Source organism: Rhinatrema bivittatum, chromosome 2 (assembly GCF_901001135.1).
Source record: "Rhinatrema bivittatum chromosome 2, aRhiBiv1.1, whole genome shotgun sequence".
In the NCBI taxonomy this organism is placed as follows: Eukaryota; Metazoa; Chordata; class Amphibia; order Gymnophiona; family Rhinatrematidae; genus Rhinatrema; species Rhinatrema bivittatum.
Window position 1 is genome coordinate 201,068,202 of NC_042616.1, and position 24,030 is coordinate 201,092,231.

General features: G+C 42.2%; 1 protein-coding gene across 3 annotated transcripts in view; it reads left to right on the forward strand.

Annotated features, from left to right (window-relative positions):
• HDAC9 (histone deacetylase 9) overlaps nt 1-24,030 on the forward strand; it is a 993,428-nt gene that overhangs the window by 328,783 nt on the left and 640,615 nt on the right. The gene's annotated exons all lie outside the window — the stretch shown is intronic.

Sequence of the window (24,030 nt, forward strand, 5' to 3'; positions counted from 1 at the left end):
ATCCTTATATGTAGCAAATATTTGTATGGTTTGTATTTTAAATACATAGTAAAATTAAATTTAAAAAAAAAGGTCTTTTCTTTTATATTCTGCTTTGTGGCTATTTTGAAGGGGAACACGGATCCAAGCTGCATTTCTCCATGCTTCTGCATTTTATTTATAGCTCGGTGTGACCTTTTTTCACTTCTTCCTTTGTGCAGTGAGAACTGCACTGAGATATACAGAAAGCATATCTGAGGGTTTCGGTTTTTTTCAGTTCTCCATTGGCCTCTTGTTAAATCCAGAGTAAGAGGGCTGGCAGAGCCCGGACTGATGAAATCGGAGACTTTGAACTGAAGAAAAGCAAAGGAGCTGCAAAGTAACAGGGGAACACAACTGAATATTGTAACTACACGTGTGAGAGTATCTAAAGAAAGGCAGAGATTTAAAGAGAAATGAAAACAGAAATAAAAATGTATCAGCTCCTATATGAACAGTTCTCAACTCTGGTCCTTGTAGTCCCACACACATACATAAAATAAAATAGAAAATGCCTGGCACTGGTGTTTTATAATCCTAGCACCAGTGCTGTGGGTTCAAATTGTACACTTCCTTGGGTAGAGGTTGGACTGGACGTGGCTTAGGGGCTTTAAGGCAGATTTTCTTCTACTGGATCAGTGCAAAATACCAAATCAATTTTTCTCCTTTTTGACCATCAGACTGTACCCCATGCATAGTCTTCAACCTTCTTTCTCACTCTGCACTAGCTGACCCAACCTCAGACCTGGATTTATAGCTCTAAAAATGTATAAAAATGTTATTCTTCTAGGGTACTAGCCCATCTAGCAGTCAATTTACAGTTTAAAATCACCAAAAGGACGAGTTACAGGATTCACAGCAGAGATAAACAGAAACAACAAAATAAGCACAACTTACTCTTCCTCCTCCATGAGAGGCTCCTCAGGAAATTACAAAGTCATGGGATAGGAGGCAGTATTCTATTGTGGATTGGTAACTGGTTAAAAGGCTGGAAACAGAGGACATGACTAAATGGTCAATTAGTGGAGTACCACAGGGACTGATACTGGGACCTGTGCTGTTTAACATATTCATAAATGATCTGGAAAAGGGAATGATGAGTGAAGTGATCATTTTTGCAGATGACACAAAATTATTCAGAAGTGTTAAAACAGCAGCAGATTGTGAGGAACTGCAGAAGGACCTTATGAGACCAGGAGACTGAGCAACTGAATAGCAGATGAAATTTAATGGGGAATGATGCAAAAGGAAAAGTATCCTGGGAAAAGAACCTTAGAATCCTTGTCGACAATACGTAGAAATCCTCTGCTCAATGTGTGGCACAGGTCAAAAAAGCAAATATAATCTTAGGAATTATCCAAAAAGCAATGGAGAGTATAACAGAAAATATGATATTTCCTCTGTATCGAGCCTTGGTGTGACTTCACCTTATGAACTGTGTGCAGTTCTGCTCGTCCCATCTCAGGAAAGATATAACAAAATTAGAAAAGGTGCTGTAACCCCATCCTGGAGTACCTAAAATGATGGGAGGGATTTCCTTATTTGTAGAAGGGTCCTTCTCCCAATTTCATTTAGTGATTTGAATCATGCAGATGGTGAAGTGGAGCTGAATAGAGACAGCAGGTGGTAGTTCACAACTCTTCTGTTGAGTGGACAGAGAGGACACCCCCCTTCTCCCCTCCATGAAATCTGGCCCCCAATACTACCACTTTAGTGCTGGCACAAATAAAGCAAAATTCATGGGATACAGAGTCAGATAAATGATTTCACACAGTACACTGGCAAGAACAAACAGTCTCTCAGCTTTCACGTGAACATCAATTAGATCTCCCAAGCAACACGCCATACTTTTTAAAAGGAAACATAAAGATGAATTTCCCCACCATAAAGTTCTCGGCATTCTTTCTTCTTCCATATTCACCTACCCCATACCCCAAGGGACAGGCACAGCACTCCCAGATTCCTCTTCAAGTTAACTTCAGGGTCACAGCTGTAGGGGATGAGGTTCATCCCTGAGACTTTACTCATGACTCTTTTAGCCCTCAGCCTTCACCATTCCCATTCCTCCAGTCCAGCCACATGTAAGTCTCCCTGATATTGTTCATGCCCTGGGATCTTCATGGAGCACTCCTCCTTTCAAAATAACCACCCTCTCCTTTCGCCAGGCTTTTTCCTCATGGGGAAGAAATGCCTCTGCTCCATACTTATCTCAGTGGGAGAAACTCCTTCTTCTTCTCCACAGCCTCAGCTCAGTTCTCTTGAGGGGGGAAACAAAACCCTTTACGGCTCCACCTTACTGGGATGGTGCCTGGACCCACCAGCTCACAGGCTGGCTATTATTCCATTTCAATCCATCCTGGAGGTCGCTTTCTCTGCTAGCTCTGTCCTAAAAAGGGCAAGATCCCACCAGATCCTCACAGATCTATACCTCATTCTGAATGCTTTCCCACCAATCATATAAACCCTCTTTTTAAAGGGACCAGCACCCCACTCCTTAACCCAAACTATGTTAGCCCATTATATTTCTCTCTTACATGCACACCAGTCACCTCCATGATGTCTTTCTCTCACATGCACACCAGTTTTCTCCCTGACCAGTCTCTTTTTCTCACTCACACATGCACAACAGTCATCTCCCTGATCAGTTTCTTTCTCAGTCACACACAATCTTTCTCTCTCACTTACACACACACATGCTGGCTCACTCTCAATTTCACTCACTCCACCCCAGCACAACTGGGAGCTGCAGCAGCCTCTTCCTCCAGCCCCACAGCACAAGAAATAATCACATCGGCTGTGGGGACTAACGCTGCAGATTGTCAGCTGTTTTTCTCTGGACCAGTGCTGCTCCTCGGGCCAATGCTGCCACTCCTTTTGAATTCAGCATGGCCCGTCCTTCTTCCCGCTTGCCCCACTGAGCATCACTTCCTCTTCCAGGCCACAGGGGTGGGGGGAGGAAGAATAAAATGTTTTGCTGCAGTTGCCAACGCCCACTAATACTGGTGCCATTCCCATCTGGGCTTGAGCATGCTGACAGCCTGGCTGGCAACAATAGCAGTGCAAGGATGTCTGCCTTCAGTCTACTGCTGGAGGGGAAGAGAAGAGCAGCCGAGTAAGCAGGAGTGCGCGACACAGCTGTCGGTGCTTGGTGATACAGTGGTGTGTTGCAACACTTGCCCTAGAGGATATCTCTCTGTACACTTACTTAGAGATAGCCAGAAACAAGGCTGTACTCTTCTGTAACACTATAATTGCAACCTAACCAACGGTAGAGAGTAAGTGACAATATTGGACCAGGGTAAAAGGCCATGTTATTAGTGACATAAGATCAGAATTTGGGGTTTGATCAACATAATTAAGATGACATCAGTCATCTGAAACTAGTGATAATCTGCTACAGTGTATAAAAAATATTTAAATGAAAGGATGACATATTTACTACAAATCACTAGTAAACAAATTTCTGGGAACATTTTGTTTCCTCCACAACCTTCGGTGAAACAAGTAGATTTTAACAAACCAAACACAAATATGCATTTATCATATCTGTATCACATACCGTTTGCCAGAAAAGTGCGATATACATTAAGCATTGTTACGTGTCTGTAGCGGCATAAGCTATAATGGCAATGTTGGCACCAGAAAACAAAACTAAAAATGTTTTGCCACAGATTTTCATTTGTAATCACTGTCCAATGCTTCACGGATGAGAGTCCAACAATAGTCACCCAGCATGGAGGGGTTCCACTTGCCTTGATACCGTTTCTCCATTTTGACAATGTCTTGATAAAACCTTTCACCATATTCGTCACTCACAACACCAAAGTTGTCTGGGAAGAAGTCGAAGTGGGAATGAAGAAAATGTATCTTCAATGACATGTTGCACTTCATCAATTTATATGCCTGAAGCAGATTTTCAACCTGTTCAACATAGTCTGCTGCTTTATAGTTGCCTAGAAAGTTACAAACAACATTCCTGAAGGCTGTCCACGCAACATGTTCTGTACCTTGCAGAAGACCATCAAAGTGGCTGTCCTTCATCACAGCTTGGATTTGTGGGCCAACGAAAACACCTTTTATCTTGGCGTCCCTTATGTGTGAACAAGCTGGGGCTTGCCCGAGCACGTTCTGGCATGATCAGGCAGAGTTTCTTGGTGTATTTTAAAAAAATGTTAGTCTCTGTTACATGTTACGTTGCTTATGGCAGTCAAAAATACGACATGACTTTTAAAAATCATAAAAATTACTGTCCAGCAAGAAAATATATGACGCGAGATTATGTTTTAAAATTTCACATTTATTGTAACACAAAATTGGCCATTTCTCAAAAAACCTTATGTGATGTACAAATTTCTAATTAATATCTGTGATCAGCATCAAAAAATCTATTTGGAACACTAAAAAACCTGAAGGAAACAAAAACTTTGTTTACCACTGAAATAGGGAAAAAACTTTTTCTAAGACTCTGTAAAAGGTAAATCATTAAAAAAATCAGTGGAAAATGGCTTTGCTATAACAAAGAGGAGAACAATAAGTGAAAAAGTCATTTCTCCACGGATATTTCTTTAGTTAGAAGATTGAAATGCTTAGGGAAAATAAAATAAAAACTGGAAATGACGAGCCCTGATAATATTGTATGTAAATCAGAGGCTTTACTCTTCTATTAGGATCTAAAACAGTGGTGGACAAACTTTTTAAAATAGGGCCACATTACTGGCGCTTTTCTGAATCGGGGGTGGAGGGTGCCTCCCTTCTAACTCCTTTAGTGGGGATGGGGAGGGGAGTTCAGTGGCAAATATACCCCATGGCAGAGTGAGAGGACCGAAGCAGCACCAATAGAGGCAAGAATGCCCCATGCATGGTACAGTGAGAGAACCAAAGCAGGACTAGCAGTGGCAAAAGAAAAACATCATCTCTCTCAGAGATATACAAAGGAACACAAGTGATCAGTCTCTGAAGCAGCAATTGAACCGCAGTGGCAATATCTGCTGCCTCACAGATCACTGTGTCCTGTGCCTATAACCGCAGAAGCTCTGGTTTTCCTCGGCCCCCTCTGCTCCTGAATCATGCAGAGGGAGAACCTGTTGGGTATGGATTCCACTGGGTGGGGGGCAGGAGTCTTTCTGTGTGCTGAGGCATCCAGTACCCCTATTGGAGGAAGGGAAGCATATCCTGCCTGCCCCTGCCCCTGCCCTCTTACTGTGTTGTCTGGGTGGTTGCCGGAATGCTTTTAAACTTGTCAGACCAATAGAAAAGCACACAAGAACTGTTATAGAGGGATCTACGAAGTATGATATCCAAAACACCTCAATCGATATCACCTACTTCAAAAAAAACTTTCTTTAATTTATGCTGATTGAATACTATATCGCCATCATTCATATGAATCTGTATACATTTGAATCAATATCCAATAGATAATAAACACGTATTTCTGTGAAAAAAAATTGTTTAGGAAGGAGTGGAAAGTTTCATATACAATTCAATGAACACCACCATTTGGTAAGGTGCTTAGGCTTTTTAAATCATCAACTATCCACCTCCAAGCTTACATTTTTTTTTATATATTTTTTTTAAACGTGTCAAGTGCTTTAAAAAACTTGCAATATTGCTTCAACAAATATCTCAAACTAGTGTTCTTCCATGAGACAGTGACAATCAAAATGAACCATTCAAGCTGTTTTTTGTTTTTTAAAACTGCGCTGTCCAAAAGTATTGTAACCGACGTTCACTCAATACACCTAAGTTACCGCCGTTGATGATTAAAAAAGCCTAAGCACCTTACCAAATGGTGGTGTTCATTGTGAATAGTATATGAAACTTTCCACTCCTTCCTAAACACTCTTTTCACAGAAATACTTGTTTATTATCTATTGGATATTGATTCAAATGTATGAATGATGAACATATGAATGATGGTGATATAGTATTCAATCAGCATAAATTAAAGAAAGTTTTTTGAAGGAGGTGATAATGATTGAGGTAGTTTAAACTTGTCAGGGCACAAAGCATTTGTGGGGTTTGAAGTGGGGTCTACCATTGTAGGAAACAGCTGCCCTATACATAGAGCCACAGAGTGGCTTAAACCAACCTTGTCTCTGACACAGTTAGCCTGGAACATGGGGGTCCTCAGGGGGTTCAAAAAGGAGTTGCTGGGCTAGCTCCAATGTTCTGGCTGAGGGTTGCACTGTGGAAGCCAGCCAGAGCCTCAGGTTGTGCTCCGAATTTGGAATGGAATGCTGGCAAAGTAACGGGCTATGACTGGACCTGGACTAAAACACAGTGAGGATTATCGAACTGGGTTTAGTGCTACATTTAAGTGGAAGATGAAAGGAACCTGTGCTTTGTGTATCCCTGTGTCCATGAGGCCATAACCTGATATAATTTAGAAGTCCTAGCAGAAATGCAGGCATTAAAGTGACCAGGCCTGTCTGGTGGGCCCCACACTCCTCATATCAATCCGGCCTGTGCAGCAGGTTGGTGGTGGTGGGTGGAAAAACATCAGAGGCCTAGAAAGCTGGTTGTTCAGGCATCTACACTTGTATGTGAAAAAATATACAAGGAAAACAAGCAGTAAAGGGTAATTTTGTATTTGCTCACATTGGTGCAAAGTCTATGAGTATCTTTTTCCATGGACTTTACAACTCATTCTGAAAGTGAAATTAGGCACGTACTTTCACTTTGAAAGTTACCTAACAAAACTTGCATGTTTACACCTGCTAATTGGTGAGGGTAGCTTTCCAGAGAAAAAATGCAGACATACTTCTGAAAACTCGAAAGTATGTGTGCAAATGTAAACCCTCCCCACCCCCATCCTGGGAAACGTCCCTTCACACTGTGGGTAAATGTACCTGTGTGTAGAGGCACTGTGCATGTCATCTTACCTGCACATGGAGTGGAAAATTATCAAGAAGCCCACTTCCACTGGCGAAGCACTGTTTAACCATGGAATGCTTTTGAAAATTGCCCCCTAAAAGCGTTAACATTTTTTAATGCGATTGCCTGCAAGAATAGCAAATAACATTATATAATCATGTTTGCTAATGTTAACGCTTTTAAAGGGTAAATTTGCAAATGCCTTGTAGTACACTATCCCCAGGTTTCGCATTGTGATCACCAGAGGGAAGCAAGAAGAATATTTGAGTTATGCAGAATTGCATGTGGTTTGAATTGATTATCCAGTACGCAATCCAAGAAAATACAATATTTGAAATGGTGTTAAAATGTAAGATATATATATTTACACACAGTGCAAAGTAACCGCTTGTGAATCTAATCTGTTCGCAAGCAATACACAGTAATGTATCGTTAAGGACCTTCATTTTCCATTTTTATTTCATTTTCCTTTGGAATTTCAACGTGTTAAAAAATCTGTGAAAAAATTACCTTTTTATAACAAACAGGAGAAAAATTGGAAAAAGTCATTTTTCATTGATTTTGTTTTGTTATAGTATTGAAGTTCCCATGAAAAATAAAATAAAAATTGAAAAGAAAGGTTCCAGTGAATAGTAGAATTTAAAAATAACAGTAACAAACTGGTTGATGAAAAACAATTCAGAGAATTTAGCTAAAATGCTGCTGTAATATCATATTAAATAATATTGTAATGTTAACTAATAGTAACATTTTGATAAACTAGTTACGCTCTCCCCAGTCAGAAATGCCTTAAAAGAGTGCGCTACTCATCACTTTCCAAATGGTTTCAAAAAAATATTATCAAAACACTTTTAAAGTGTGGCTTCTCTTCCCCTAGTATACATGCCAGTCTGTTAGTTGCTATTCTTTTTCTTTTCATAGGCCCTGCAATTTTCTCCTGTGCCTTGGGTTTCCCTTCCAGTTCAATCAAAACCGATCTCTGTTGGGCAATGACACCATAAACTTTCGCTCACAATTACCATGTGTGTGTGTTTTTTTTTGCTTTCTGAGATTCCCTTTCCAAGTCACATACCCAGTCATGGCAGCAATCATCTTCCAGCCTAGGGGCCATCCAACAGGGCTTCCTCTGGAAGGCTGCAATCATTGGCCCTAATTTCCACTGCCTGCATGCTGCTCCTTCTAGGGATTAGGAGCACTGCTTCTGCAGTAGGTCCATTCTGGGGAGCAGAAGTGTCACCCAGGAATCAGCACTTGCCACTGAGTCACTGGACCAACCCAAGGGAGCATCTGTCAAGCTGCTAGTCAGTTTCCCAGCTTCTAGCTCTCCCTCTGAGCTCGTCACTTAAGGGAAGGAGCTCTCTCCAGCATAACCTCCAAAGAAGGGAGCGTCACCTACCTGGCTGAAAACTGGAATCCTTGTAGTTGGCTATTCTAATTAAAAATGGAAGCCTAAGCAATGCTCAGTTCAAAGTAGAAGCCTGAGTAGTTTGGAATCTGGAAGGGATCCAGAGACAGGATTCTAAGCTACAAACATGGACGGTCATAAAGTACAAGTAATCCCCTTAACCTTACAGAAGACCATGGGACTGTGACATATGAGACCAAGGGAGATTAATAGTTCTTTCCACATTTTCTGCTGAATGTAATAATGGACAGTTATGGGTGAGCTTCTGATTATTTTACCTGTGCCAGAGTCACTGGAGGCCTAATCATTTATGTTTGTGCTGCCAGAAACAGCCAGACACTTGGAATTCAGAGGTCATATTCTGTCCACTGGCAGTTCTTGATGCTCTAAACGGGAAGTTTTCTTATTTCACAAACTGGATCCAGCGCTAGTGATACCTTTCATAGGCTCAGGATAAGAAATAACCAGAAATGATGTTTTATACGAGCTTTCAAAATCCCACAGCTCTCATCTTCAGACATTACAGGAATCAGATCTGCGTTTTTCATTTGATGACAAATGTTCTCAGTCCTAAAGAAACCTATGCATGCAATAGCCCTTATATCACATGTGCTAGATAGAAAGATTTTGGTTCATGGGAGAAGGTCATAAAACAAACAAGACAGTAAAAGTACTGTAAGAAAATATATTGGGGTGCACTCTGCTAGAAATGTCATGGTTCTCCTGCATAAATGAAGTCTACTTTAGGAGCCTTGATACTGATGGGAAATGTAGATTTCCAGCAGAGTGATTTAAATCATAGTACCTGCAACCCATGTGGGTTGTTCTCAAGCAGAGATTTGACCTAGACTGACAGACTGTATGATCTTTCATTGTGATGTGAAAATCTTTTTTTTTTTTTCTTTTTTACTGTTTGGAAATATGGGAGGCACTATTTTATTGCAAATATGTTTGCAGTCTGTAAAAGTGCTGAATCAGTTCAGAATTCCTATTATCTAGTTAAGCAATCAGGTTAGTTTTGTCTGGATGAACTGGATGTGGCAGAAACCGTTCTTTTTTTTCCAGAAACCCTGTCAGCTTTTCTCAAGGTCTTTTGCAAAACACAGCTGTAATGTGGCAGCATGGAAAGTGAATGGCCATCTTTTGTGGCACTGCGTTTCACTTCCAGGTGATTTACATTTGAAAATGTTTGCTACATTAATCACCTGTTGAATGTATAGTTAGTTTTTCTGTTTTTCCTAGATATGGTAAGTGCATTGTGTTCTACATCTACTGATAAGAAAATCTCCTTGCTGAATTTCAAGGCTTTAAAGGACAGAAAGCCTTCCTGGACATCATATTAGCAGAATCGTAAATAGTATATTGCAAGGGCCAACGCTGATCCTCAGGAGTCACAAATGGGTCTGGTTTTCAGGATATCCGCAATGAATATAAATGAGATATAATATATGCATGCACTGCCTCCATTGCAGGTAAATATATCTCATGCATTTTAATTGCGTCAAGTGTTTTATGTCTTGAAAAATGAGTTTTCCCTACATACTGCACCTAGCGCCGAATAGAAGCAAGCTGTAATTATGAACGTGTACAATAGAGAGGTTTACACCCTTGCAGGGGCGCAATTACATTACTATCGCCAAAGGGGGGAAGATTAAATCTCCTGCTAAAAATAGCAAAATGGGCAGGCCTGGATTTAGGCCCAGGCAACATAGGCTCAAATTCTGAAGACATTAAATATGCTGGTTTGCATTAGGGTCATGTGCTGGTACAGCTTCAAAAGGGCATTGCCATGGCTCTCTGCCCATGGGTGCCAAAATCTTAAATCCGGCCCTTGTCCTGGGGCCTGAGTGTTTCCTCAAGAGCCTGCAGTCGTACTTGTGTACTGCACGTAAGCATAGAATGTGAAGAAGGCACCTCTTACCTTCATGAAAGCTCACTTGCATTATCTTCATGGGACAATCTTTGTTAGTCCAGTAAAAGATATCACAACCTGCAAAAGACCCCGCTCTCTGCATATCTAGCGACTAGATCTGAAATTTGAAAAGTGAAATCTTTGTGTTTTTTTTAGCTGTCGCTTTGGTTGTGAAATTCCTTTGGACTGGTTTTGTCAGACAGAGCCCTCTGGTAGTTGATCACAAGAGAGAACAGCGGCATATGCTCACGTGGGATTGTTTCAACATTGCTGGAAGTGTTAAGCTGATGGTGTTTTAAAATGTTCCATCCCATGCTAGAAAGTGGTGGGGCAAATAATTTTTCCGGTTTATTTTCCACTGAAAATAAGCAATTGCCCATTTAATGATGTCCAGACCTCTGTAGTATAGGAGAGAACATACAGTAGGTCTGCCATGATGATGAACTGCTCTCTCTCTTCTACTCTAGGGAAACAGGCATTACTAATAGTTGGTATAAGGATCACTGTAAGAAAAATGATAATCTCATACTCTTCAGTGGAAAAAAAATTGTTTTTTGTAACAGAGCAGTTTGGTGCTGGAATGGCAGGCAGGAAGCCATATCAAGAACAGACATTTACCTTTTTGGAAATTTGTTCCCAAAGTTTCTTAGGTTGCGGACCTAGAACAACTTCATTATGCTTTGAAGGGCCAACTGTTCAAATATTGTTTGATTTGGAGTATTTACCATCAACATCCTCTTAAATTTGTATTTACTGCAGGTTCATTTGTCCTTGTCTTCTTTTGCCTCTGCTTTTATTTTTCTTTGTTTGTATGCCAAAACGTTTATAAATGAAGAATTAAAAAAATAATAAAGAAGAGACATTTACTGGCGTGACTGAGAACTGTGATTTAATATGGAAATCCCATAACTATGGTGGCATTAGTAATAAATAAATAAACATGCCAGGTAGATGATTTGATTTGCATTGTGATATTAACAAAGTTCACAGGGTGAGATGGTACATTGAGTTTGGAGGTATTCTGTGCCCTAGATAAATAAGATTAGGCACCGAACTGGATCAGATGTCCTGGTTCCATATTGTAATCAATGCTGTGATATGGTTTCCTGTGTGCACATTTTCCATTGGATTGCACCTCGGAAGTAGCTCTTTATAATTACTTTTTCTTTTGTCCTTTTTGTATCTTTTCCTTGGTGTTGATTGACAAAATGCTGGGTGGCAGTCTAGTTGGTGGAAAAGCAGGCTTCAGATGTGCAAGAACTTGAGCCTGCAGATGTGCTATGCTGATGAGTACATTTTGAAAGGTAGCCCTACCAAATAAATAGTTGGGCAAGGGATTAGTTTTTAGCAAAACCTTTTGTGCAGTCATTCAGGCTTGGAGTAATTTCCATTTGACAAAGCTGAAAGGGAGTATGGTCTTAGCCTGATAAAAATAAAACAAGTTAAATGAAAACCAACAAAATAGTTGGGTAGCGATATCATCAATTAAGATACAATGACCATTAAGGTTTCTTCCTTAGGCAAGATCTATTCCATTTAACATGGAATTTGTGACTTATCACTTTGTTGCCAGTTTTATCCGTTTGACTAAAAATGTTTCCTTATTATATAACATGTGTAACCTTCCTCCCATGTTCTCACTATAGAGGGGGGTGATGGGGATACTGAGACCTGAAATCTGAGTCTCAGTCCCAGCTCTGTCCTAGACAGAGGGGGAGACTGGATCTTCATGGTCCTTAGGGAACAGGACTGCAGTCGCTCAAAAACCACTCGCCACACCAGAGCTGATGTTCCAACCAAATAAAAGTTTACTTTAGAAAGGTTTGCTCAATAGTAATAATTTTATGAAGTGCACATTTTCTGAGGGAAGTTACATGACTTCAAATCACTCTCTTTAAATCCTTTGCTCTTGCCAGCAGGAATTCCTTGGGGTGTTGGTGATAGGAAGCTTGTTTTTGTAGGACACCTCTGCTACCTGATTTTCACAGATGCGTCTTTTCTCTTCACCAATCCTGAGGTATAGTGCCCACTGGGTACTGGCTTCATTATGTGGATGGCACCTATATGCCAACTGTATCTTTTTTATGCCCACTATGTCTTTTTTGCGATGGAGTGAGTAGAGCTGCACACTGTTCTGGGTTTCCAATGCATGCAAAATCCAATTTTTGCATATTCATTATGGGTATCCTGAAAACTGGACGGGTTATGTGTGCCTCCAAGAGAGGGTTGGGAAACACTGGTGTACCTGTAGCTTGGATTATTTTTGCACTTGGCCACATTAAATTGTATCTGCCATTTAGAAGCCCAATATCCTAGTCTCACGAGATCTTTCTGCAGTTCTTCACAATCTGCTGTTGTTTTAACAACTCAGAACTATTTTTGTGTCATCTGCAAATTTGGTCGCCTCATTCGTCATTCCTTTTACCAGATTATTTATGAATATGCTATATAGCCCAGGTTTGTATACAGACCCTAGAACACTCCACTAACGGCCTTTCTCCATTTGGAAATCTGACCATACAGTCCTGTCCTCTATTTCCTGCGTCATCCAGATACCAATCCACACAGTAGGACACTGACTCCGATCCCATGACCTCCCAATTTCTGGAGGAGTCTTTCACTAGGGACTTTGTCAAATGCTTTCTGAAAATCCAAATACATTATAACAATTGGCTCAGCAGGCTTATTTACAATGACAAAAAGAGCGAATACATTTTTAAGGCAAGACTTCGCTCTGCAAAAACCATGTTGACCCTCCCTAAACCATGTCAGTAATTATATTTTTAAGAACAGTTTCTACCATTTTGCCCACACTGAAATGAGGCTCATCTTGTCTATAGTTTCCCATTTCATCCCAGGAGCTCTTTTTAAAAATTGGTGTTTTACGGCTGTTTTAAATGGTGGGTTGCAAATCACCAGAAACAGGTGATGAGAATCCCCTAAGCGCAAGCAAATCGATTTGCAGAGGGATTTTGGTGCCGAATAAGAATTTTATCCATCTAAATCAGCTGTCTGAAGGTAGCCCATCCTGTATGCAGGTAAAAATATGCAAATAGTTCCACAGCAAGTGTACTTTTATCCTCATTGCAGTGGAGGTGTTTCAGGGATTAGGCAGAGGGAGAAAACTGCTTGCATAGTTTGGATATACAAAACTCTCTGCAGAAAAAGCAAGTGAAAATCTTGGTGGGTACCTTTTCCTTGGGCAATTTTGTATGCACTTTTATTTTGCAAACTGGTGCAAAGACTGCAGATGAAAAGTACCTATGGACTTTGCAGCTGTGTGAATAGTATGAAAATTGTCTTGTGTGAGATGACTGCAGCTATTGGTATCCTTATCCTTTCCGTTTTTGTATGAACTGAGACATCTGTAAGAACTAAAACTCTTGAACTCTTCTAAGTGTGAAAAATTAGATTTTTCCCATGGCTGCATGACCTATGAGCTTCTAGGGCAAGTTATTTACCTGGGTATTTCTGCAAATTAATGCTCAACATTTTTTGCACTGTTTGTTCCAAACATTCATTTGTGTTTATAAGTCTTTCCACCCTTTGCTTGTGTTAACTCTGAGTAGCAAGTATGCGGCAATTTCTGAATTATATGAAGGTGCGTGATATAGCAGAGCAAGATAGTTTGGGCTGGAACAAATAGTAAACAAGAGGTACAACTTTTACCATCTGGACCCCAAAATCTGAGCTGGACTCCATACAAACTGCCTCTTCCTAGGGCTCGGTGACATGCATTCAGGTCTGTGACGCTCCCTCTGCACAGCTGGAAGCTGCCCTAGTGACCTCGCTCCCTGCCAGCTGTACAAAGGGAACTCCCGCATGTGCTACTTTCCATTAGAAAACAGCAGCTTGTACATAGCTTGCCTTCTGAGGAGTGCGGTCCATATTTTGTGTTTCATACCTGAATATGTGTGTGTGTTACGCGCGTAACTCCCGAAAACCTACCCCAAGCCTCCCCTGCGCGCGTCAAGCCTATTTTGCATAGGCTTGGCGGTGCATGCAAGCCCCGGGACGCGTGTAATTCCCAGGGCTTTCCTGGGGGGCTTGTCAGGGGTGTGTCACGGTGGTGCGCCATCCGGGGGCGTTCCGGGGGCGTGGGCATGGGTGTGGTTCTGGTCTGGGGCATTCCAGGGGTGTGGCCGCGGCCTCCGGACCAGCCCCCGGACCGGAACCTGGCGCTCCGGCAGCCGGCCCGCGCAAGTTACGCCTGCTGGAGGCAGGCGTAACTTGCGCGGGCCGGCTGCCGGAATAAAGTTAGGCGGGGTGTAGATAGGGCTGGGGGGGTAGGTTAGGTAGGGGAAGGGAGGGGTAGGTGGGGGGAGGTGGAGGAAACGGGCAGCGCGCGCGGGGCTCGGCGCGCATAAGGTGCACAAATGTGCACCCCCTTGCATGTGCCGACCCAGGATTTTATAAGTTATTTTGTTTGCGCCTGGTGCATGAACAAAAGTACGTGCTCGGGCTTTTTTATAAAATGTACCCCATTAGTGCCTCCAAGATGTCTTTCTTTAATGTTCATGGCACTTCAGTCATTTCCAAATGTCCTCGTGCCTCATAATTTACTTGAGATTCATTGTAGTGACCATGTAAAGTATACCAGTCATGGCTTACTTTTATATTCCTAAGTGATTTCCAAGGTGCTGCCTTTACTGGTTATCTAAAACAATATGGGGAAGATTTTCAAAAACGGCGCGTTGGCGTACTTTTGTTGGCGCTCCAGGCGCCAACAAAAGTACGTGGGATTTTAGTAGATACGCGCGTAGCCGCGCAAATCCTGGATCGGCGCGCGCAAGGCTACTGATTTTGTGTAGCCGGCGCGCGCCGAGCCGCGCAGCCTACCTCCATTCCCTCCAAGGCCGCTCCGAAATCGAAGCGGCCTCGGAGGGAATTTGCTAACGCCCTCCCCTCACCTTCCCCTCCCTTCCTCTACCTAACCCACCCCCCCAGCCCTGTCTAAACCCCCCCCTACCTTTGTTGGGGGATTTAAGCCTCCCAGAGGGAGAAGTAAATCCCTGCGCGCCAGCGGGCGCGCCTAGACGCAACCCGGGGGCAGTTCCGGAGGGCGCGGCCACGCCCCCGGACCGCCCCGGGCCGAAACCACGCCCCCGGGCCCGCCCCCAAAATGCCGCATCCCGCCCCGAAAATGGCGAACCGCTCGGCCCCGCCCCCCAACATGCCCCCGACACGCCACCCTCGGAAAACCCCGGGACTTACGCAAGTCCCGGGGCTCTGCGCGCGCCGGTAGGCCTATTGAACATAGGCGCACCGGTGCGCAGGGCCCTGCTCGCGTAAATCCGGGCGGATTTACGCGAGCAGGGCTCTTAAAATCCGCCCCAAAGTATTATTCCATAGGTGCTATATGAAATTTGTACCATTTCCATTTTCAAGTGGCAGGTATTATAGCTGTCTAGCAGGAACACTTTTTTCCTCCATTGATGTTATCTGTTTTTGATAATACAGTAAAGGAACTTTTATTTGAAGTTCCAATGTTCAAAACCTCTCATTATCTGGAAAAAAAAAACAAAAACATGGGCTTTGGCCTGTGTTCTATTATCGAGAACAGAGTCTGTTATCCAAAATGTAAATGAACAGTTGTGCCCCATTATTTGGAAAAAATATCTATTATCCGAAAATCCACCCCAGCTCAATAAACAAGTACAGGCAATTCTGTCTTAAGAGACAAATGGTGCCTGAAAATGGTGTCTTAAATTGAAGCAATGCAGCTCACAATTGATTCTCTCGTAAAAACAATGTAATAAATGATTAGATCCAGCACCAGGGACCGATACCCTATTTTACCAAAATATCCTGGAATTTAGTAATATATAGTACTGCAAAAAGCATAGACACATTTTAGTGCATTACATTTGTTTTATATCTGAATAGGAAAGTGCCAAGTCCATGTCTAGAGATCATTGACTGTCATTGTTCTAAGAAGTTAAAATCCCCGGAACAATGTCATTGCATTGAACTGTGGGCATTTCTTGCTGACATCGCCTCACTGGACTTCAGCCATCGGCATCCCAGTTCAACCTGCCGGGAGTCTGTTGTAAAGTGGAAAAATTAAAAAAAAAAAAAAAAAGGAACTTTGCATTATTGTAATTCAAAAAGTCTTAAGCTGATGCCTACCTGTACTATGTTTTTCTGACTTTTTTCAACATAATGGGGAAACTTCAATTATCCAAAACAACCATTGACCCACTATTTTTAGATAAGAGGTGCTCTACTGTAGATTCTGCCGATTCACTTGATTTTAAAAGATGTTGTCCTTGAAGTAATTCAGATGACAGGCGTGGATTACTGCTGTAGTTTCCAGTCGAACTCAGGTAATACTCCAGGTTTGAGCTCCTGTGCAATGATTGGTTATATATTTAAAAAAAACAAAACCCACAAACATTAACCTTAGAGAAGATGAAGGATGATGAGGCCTTACTGAGTAATTATTGAAGAGCAAGAAGTGATTTAGAATCTCAGTGTCTATGATTTGAATACATGCAAGATTTTTGAAAACAGTATAGGATAGTTAGCCGAGCTGTGCAACATTCTGGTATCATGCACGCAGCTGCAGCAGCTATGATTTTAGCTCCCTCTGGTGGCCATTGACACATAATGTTCACTGTAATTGGTAGTTATTGAAGATTGCTAGAAGCTCTCCTCAAAGCAGGCCCTCTGTTGAGTTTTATTAGAAATGCTTTTTTTTTTTTTTTTTTCCAAAAATGTTGTTACAGAAAAGATCTTATGAGAGCCAAGTGTTTATTTCAGAAAGTAGCCTGGAGATGTATACCATTGATCCCTTAACTAATATAGTATATATTCTTTGCGGGAGGCAATGTTTTTGGTAATGTATTCTTACTTTCTGGAAACTGGATATATACAAAACAAGGTGATCTGACATCTGCTACTACCCTGCTATAATGTATTTGGATAAGGGAGCAAGGAATGCAATATCAATATCTCTCCACTCACCGCTGTCCCACCAGGTGTCTGCATGCCTGGAGAAGTCCATGCCTCTGTGCACTGCAGGGTTTTCTGTTACTGACTCAGCTTTATAACTGCTTACGCCAAAGTGGCTATAAAATTACACTTGGTTTTGAAAAGCTACCAAAGGAAAAAAAAAAAAAAGAAGGAGCCACGTATCGCAGAACTCATCCTTGTAAATTAAAATCAAAACAGAAATACATTTCAGAAGCCACCAGCTCCGCAGCAGTTTTTCAGCATTTGTGACTAGATGTTTGTTTGGTGAACTGATTTGTTATTTTTTTTAGATTGTGTGATCTTCAAATTGAAGTAGGATAAGCAAACAAATATCTTTTAGGAGAAAAACTTGCTCAGTCAACCTTAGTGCATACTGGGTGTTCTATATTTCAAAATCTAAATTTCTCTTCCATGCAATGCTCAGAGTGATGGATATCAGAATTGTGAATGCCACCCACTTCAATCTTTCAGTGTTAATAGAAGTTTCTAGAGAAGAATGAGGCAGGCACATAACAGCTAACCTTGTTAGAAACAGCACGGTCCTTTCTGAATTTTGAAGGATTTTGTAAGAAAAATGCCTTTCTCTTACATTTTTCTGCCTCCTATGTCTTTCCTTTCCAGTGCACTAGGACTTTGTCTCTTTCCAGCGTAACTAAAGAGTAAGTTTATTTTTTTTTTCATTTTCCATGTTTTTGTAAAAAAAAAAAAAAAAATCAAAACAAACCAACTAGAGAAGAGTGTTCTGGCTGGCAGCTCTCTTTTGGACAGTGGGGTCATGGAATTCCTGCCTGCAGCTGAGGGATCGGGCTGCTGGCTCTTATTTTTGTCTTGCTGGGTGAATGATCAGCGTAACCTGTTGAAATAAAGATAAACTGCAGGTTTCCTAGCACCACGGGTCAAAGGGCATGCAGAACAATTTTTTATTTGCCTTCAGACCCAAGAAGCAATATGATTTATGGAGGATATTAGCTTATAGCTTTGCAGGTGCTGCCATGGGAGCTTGACCCTCCCCTAATCCCCCTACGTACAGCGAGTTGCCAGACACTTTGTTCCTGCCGCGTTTCTTTTTTACGTGCTTCTTGGCCCTGGAATCCTAATAGGAATTTTCTTTGGCAGTGGAGAGAGTGGGAGGGGGTTGATGGTGAGTGTGTCTTTCATTATTTTCCTAATATAAATAAAGGCAGTAGTCCCATATGTCCCTTATGTAAAAAAAATAAAAATAAACATTTTGTTTCAGTAATAGAGACAAAGGTCAACGAGCAAGTTATAGGTGACACCTTTTTATTGGACTAACTTAATATATTTGTGACTAATTTTTGAGAGATGTGCTCCCTTCATCACTGTTCAATAAAAAAAAAATCATCTATAACACGTCTGTTTTTCATTTCTTTGTATCCAAGTCAACTAAAACAGCAACTAACTAGCATGAAAAGAATGTAATTATTTCTAAAGCAAGCCTTCTTTTAATCAGAGTTTTACAGTTGTGTCTTTGTAAGTCTTTTTGGCTTTTTTTTTTTTTTTTTAGCACCAGTTTAAAAGAGGCTGTCTCATCGCCAGTCCTGTTGTTGTGCTGTTATATAATCTCATGGGAAATTAATCATCATGGAGGGAGAATCTGTAATTGTGTGCTCAGACTCAGGGAAACCAACCAATGGCCATCGTTATCTCGGGGTGCAAGGTGGGGGAATCTTGTGGAATTAAGTCTAAAAGTTTTTTTAAACTTCAGAAGCTGAGGATGGGGTCATGGTGGTGGTGGTGGTGGTGGTCTGTGTGTGTGTGTGAGTATAGAGGAGTGGGTGTATCTAGCTCTGGAACACAGTCCTACGCATCCAGACTTGCACTAGCAGATGGTAAACCTCCTTGCACTGAATTGAACTGTGTAATACTGGGGCTGTAATAAACTGTGTGCTGTTGACAGCAAAAGCTGCCCTTTAACTTGAGAACTGTCTGGCTTACTGTAACCAGGCAAATGTAAAGACTATTTTCTGGGTGAAAGGGACCATAGATGTATTAAAAAAATGGAATTTAGTAATAAGAATTGTTTTTAAAAAAATGCAACAATGTTGCTTTTAATAGCTATTAAACCACTTCAATTGTCCAAATGGAATTCTTTTGCAAGACAGAGCTTTAGGGAGTCCATAAGTGATCAGCTGGTAAAGACCACCTGTTTTCTGCCACTCTGGGGTAGACATTTTTAGTATTATGCAGTCAGCCTGATTTACATTAAAGTTTTGCTTCTACTGATATTAATCAATATGTATAATGCATGAAGTGGCAAAAAGTATGACGATGTGTGACGGTTCAGGCAGATGGCAAGTCAGATAAGGTAAATCCTGCATTACTGTAACACTGTATCAACATTTTATATTCTGCCGAAGTCACACTGCTTCATCACATTTTCAAAAGCAGAATTTCAGTGTTGGCGTTGAACAATGAAGAAGCAAACAAAAAAAATGCATGTTTATTTCCATTTTCCTGATCTGTAAGAAATTCATTGTAAATAGCGTGCCAAATAAATTATCCCCAGACAGCTGGGCATTAGTCCAAACCCATGTGCAGTATCTGGTTTGGCAATCACATCAGTAAACATGCTAATACAGCAGATTCCTCTTGCAGAATTACCCCCGAGACCAGATAAAACTGTTCCTATAAGTTAAATGCCTATGTAACAAGATATTATCTTTACAGGAAGGATTATAATGGCAAACTGAAAGCCGTGTGCTCAGGTGGGATATCTTTGTAACCAGAGCTATTAAATGCAGATTTCACTCTGCAATGTATGTTTTCATGGTACATTGTCTTGGGTCATCTTCTGCCCTTATGGATCCGAGCATAAGCAGCTTGTGATCTGATGACCACAAACACTGTTGTGAAAACTGAGAAGGTGAGTTCTGTATAATTAGTTGTGCCAAGGATCGGCAACCACACATCTTTCTTTTTATCCTTGGATAGAACTGAAATTTCAGATTCACTGCACATCAGTTGTAAGGCATAGTTAAAGTGGCCCCTGATTAAACTTCCCTGGGTGATGTTGCTACAGTATGTGTGAAGAAGTGATGTGTGAGACAGATCTGCTATTAGGGGATGCTCAAGGACCCATGGAGCTTGGGTCTATGTCTGAATTCATGGTGTGAGTACAACAGGGGGTTAACAGCTTTATCCATACTGGATGAAGGCAAAAATTGATCTGAACTCCGTCTGTATGTTCCCTGGAATTAAAAAAAAATTGTTTGTAACACTGACTTTCCCTGCATCAGGTTGGCATCTATGGAGGCACTATCTATGATAGGTATTAATTAGAGATGTGCTTCGTTTAAAGATATCGGGTCGGGCTTTGGATCGGGCGCTCCGTGAAAAATTTCGTTTTCGCACGGTTCATTTTTTTTTCGACAATTTTCGAAATCGGAGCGGCCTCGGAGGGAACTTTCTTTCGCCCTCCTCTCACCTTCACCTCCCTTCCCCTAACTAACCCCCCCCCCCAGACCTATCTAAACCCCCCCACCTTTATCGCTGGATTTACGCCTGCCAGAGGCAGACGTAAATCTGCGCGCACCAGTGGGCTGCTGGCGCGCCATCACCCGACCCGGGGGCTGTTCCGGAGGGCGCGGCCACGCCCCCAGAACGCCCCTGGGCTGAAACCACGCCCATGGCGCTGCCCCCGAAATGTCGCATCACCCGCACCACGCCCCCGGGGCTTGCGCGCGCCGCCGAGCCTATGCAAAATAGGCTCGGCGCGCGCAGGGAGGGTTTGGGGTAGGTTTTTGGGGGGTACTTGCGTATCCTACGCGAGTACCCCTTTGAAAATCTACCCCGTAGTGCACAGTAACTCCGTTAGGGCACACTAACACGAAATTTGAATTTTGCTGAAATTTCAGCAAAATTTGCTTCGTATTTTGGCGCTTCTGAACCATGATGAATTAGACAATATCGTTGACATTGTCTAATTCGTGAAAAACGAATGCACATCCCTAGTATTAATTACTATTGCTATTGAATTTAGTTTGTAGTATTTTGTATGATATTTATGAAATGTATCTTTATGATTTATATATATATATATTGAATTGTAAGCCATTTAGGTTGATCCTTAGGGCTTGATGAGGTGGGGTACAATACCACATTGCGGTGGGGTAATACCACATAGAACATGTGTGTAGCGCAGCTATTTAATCATTGTACTCCTTATACATATGGGGTCCATATTCAGTAGGACACTTAGGAATAGATTTTAATACGTGCGTGTGCACGTCCATGTGCATGCACTTCCTGGCGCACACACATGGACGCGCCGATTTTATAACATGCGTGTTATGTTTAAAGTTATCTGGCTAATCTTAGCCAAATAACTGGAGACTTAACAGGCTGTATTCAAACATCTATAGCTGGTTAAGTACCAATACATTAATAATAAAAAAAACCCAACCAAAATTGTGGGCCTAAAGACCCAACCTGCCCTGCTCCTTGCAGGACTGAGCCTTCTGCCTGCTCCCTGCCCCCCAAAATGCCCTGTATTGCTGGTATATCAAAAATAGAAGCTCGGGTTGGTGATGGTCTCACCTCCTCCCCCCACCCTTTGCCCCTTGGTCCATTTTATTTGTTTCCCAAAACAGTCAACCTGATGGAAGCCTGTGCTTCTAGGCAAACTGCTTAGCTATGCCAGATAGGGATGTGAATCGTTTTTGAACGATTAAAATTATCGTCAGATAATTTTAAAATCGTCCAAAATCGTTAGAGTGCACGATACAATACAAATGCCCCCGATTTATCGTCAGGGGCATTTGTATTGTATCGTTATTATTTGGGGGAGGGCGGGAAAACCGGCACAACATAACAACCCCTAAACTCACTTCGACCCTTTAAAACCAATTCCTTACCCTCCCCCACCCTCCCGAACCCCCCCAAAATGTTGTTACCTGGTGGTCCAGTGGGGGGGGGGGGGGTCCCGGCGCGATCTCCCGCTCTCGGGCCATCGGCACCATTTTGGCTGCCACTAATTAAAATGGCACCGATGGCCCGATAAAAAAACAACCCACCCTACCCTTTAAATCGACCCCCCCCACCCTACCGACCCTTTTTTTTAGGGAGGCCCGTGCTACTAAAAAATCCCTTTAAATCGACCCCCCCCCTCCCGACCGCCCCAAAACCTTTAAAAATTACCTGGTGGTCCAGGGGGGCCTTGGGGAGAGATCCAGGGGGGCCTCGGGGAGAGGAGAGATCCAGGGGGGCCTCGGGGAGAGATTTCCCGGCATCAGCTGTTCTTAAAAAAAAAAAATGGCGCCGATGCCCCTTTGCCCTTACCATGCGCCGGCCACTTTACTCATCAGCCCCTATTATAATAGGGGCTGATGAGTAAAGTGGCCAGCGCCATCTTTAAAGATGGCGCTGGCCACTTTACTGGCCGGCGCCATCTTTAAAGATGGCGCCGGCCATCCAGTGCTCCTACCATGTGACAGGGGCCGGCCAATGGCACGGATACCCTGTCACATGGTAAGGGCAAAGGGGCATCGGCGCCATTTTTTTTTTTTTTTAGAACAGCTGATGCCGAGAAATCTCTCCCCGAGGCCCCCCTGGATCTCTCCTCTCCCCGAGCCCCCCTGGATCTCTCCCCGAGGCCCCCCTGGACTACCAGGTAATTTTAAAAGGTTTGGGGGGGTCGATTTAAAGGGTCAGGTGTTTTTTTTTTTTTTTTTTAGTGGCACGGGCCTCCCTAGCGATGTGAATTGGAATCGGAAACGATTCCAATTCACATATCTTAACGATCAGATTCCGCACCCCCCAGCCGAATCTGATTGTTAAGGCGATCTGGCACACGATTCACATCTCTAATGCCAGAAGCATCAGGCCCAGGTTGCAGTAGGAGGCTACCGCGATCCGGGATGAAAGAAAAGAGAAAAATAAGTTAAAGTAAGGGTGGGAAGGTTAGGGTTGCGGTGGGTGGAAGAAGGGGGCCCCCTTGAGGTTGACTGTTTTGTCAAAAAATGAATCAGACCAAGGAGCGAGGGGGGAGGGGGCGAGATTGTTGACAACCCTGACCTCTATTTTTGGTATACCAGCCAATACAGGGCATTTTTGGATGCATTTTTGGAAGCAAGGAGGGAGGCTGGTTGAGGCCTTTCAGATCACATTTTTTTTTCTCATTAGCATTGCCACTTAACCGGAAATCTTTAGAAGATATTTGGTTAAGTGCAGGGTATCTGGCCACACAAAACCGGCTAACTTTAGACCTGCTCAAAAGTAGGTCTAACGTTATCTAGCTAACCTAACCGGATATACCCAATATTCAAGTAGGTTAGCTGGATATCTCAGCTGTTCCCTGGAACATCTGCAGAACACACCCTTTTTATCCAGCTAAATTATGTAGCCACATGACTACTATCCAGCTATAATTTAGAGAGATAATTGTCTGAAAATGCCACAAATGTGTTTAGATGGATAACCTTTGAGTTACCTGTGTAAATGGCTTTTGAATATCTACCTCATTATTTTTATAGTTCTACTTTTTAATTCCTCTGCTACACAGTATATCAAATGAATCCTTGTCTGATCTACCCTGTGGTATCATTCATCCAAAATACCTTCTTATATTCTACTTGTATGTTAGGTGCCATATGCCTTTTATTTTAGGTAATCTTGTATTTATGCATCACCACATGCTGTACATTCTCTGTTTTTATGTAATCTGCCTTTTGCCTAACTTGGGAAAGGCGACATAGCAAATGCTTGAAAATAAATAAATAGTATACTCCAGTGGAAAGGGAAGAGGATAACTGTAACAAACGAAAAGAAACATCTTAGAAACAATGCATGGTTGGTGAGTACTAGAGTAATTTTTTCACGATGATGC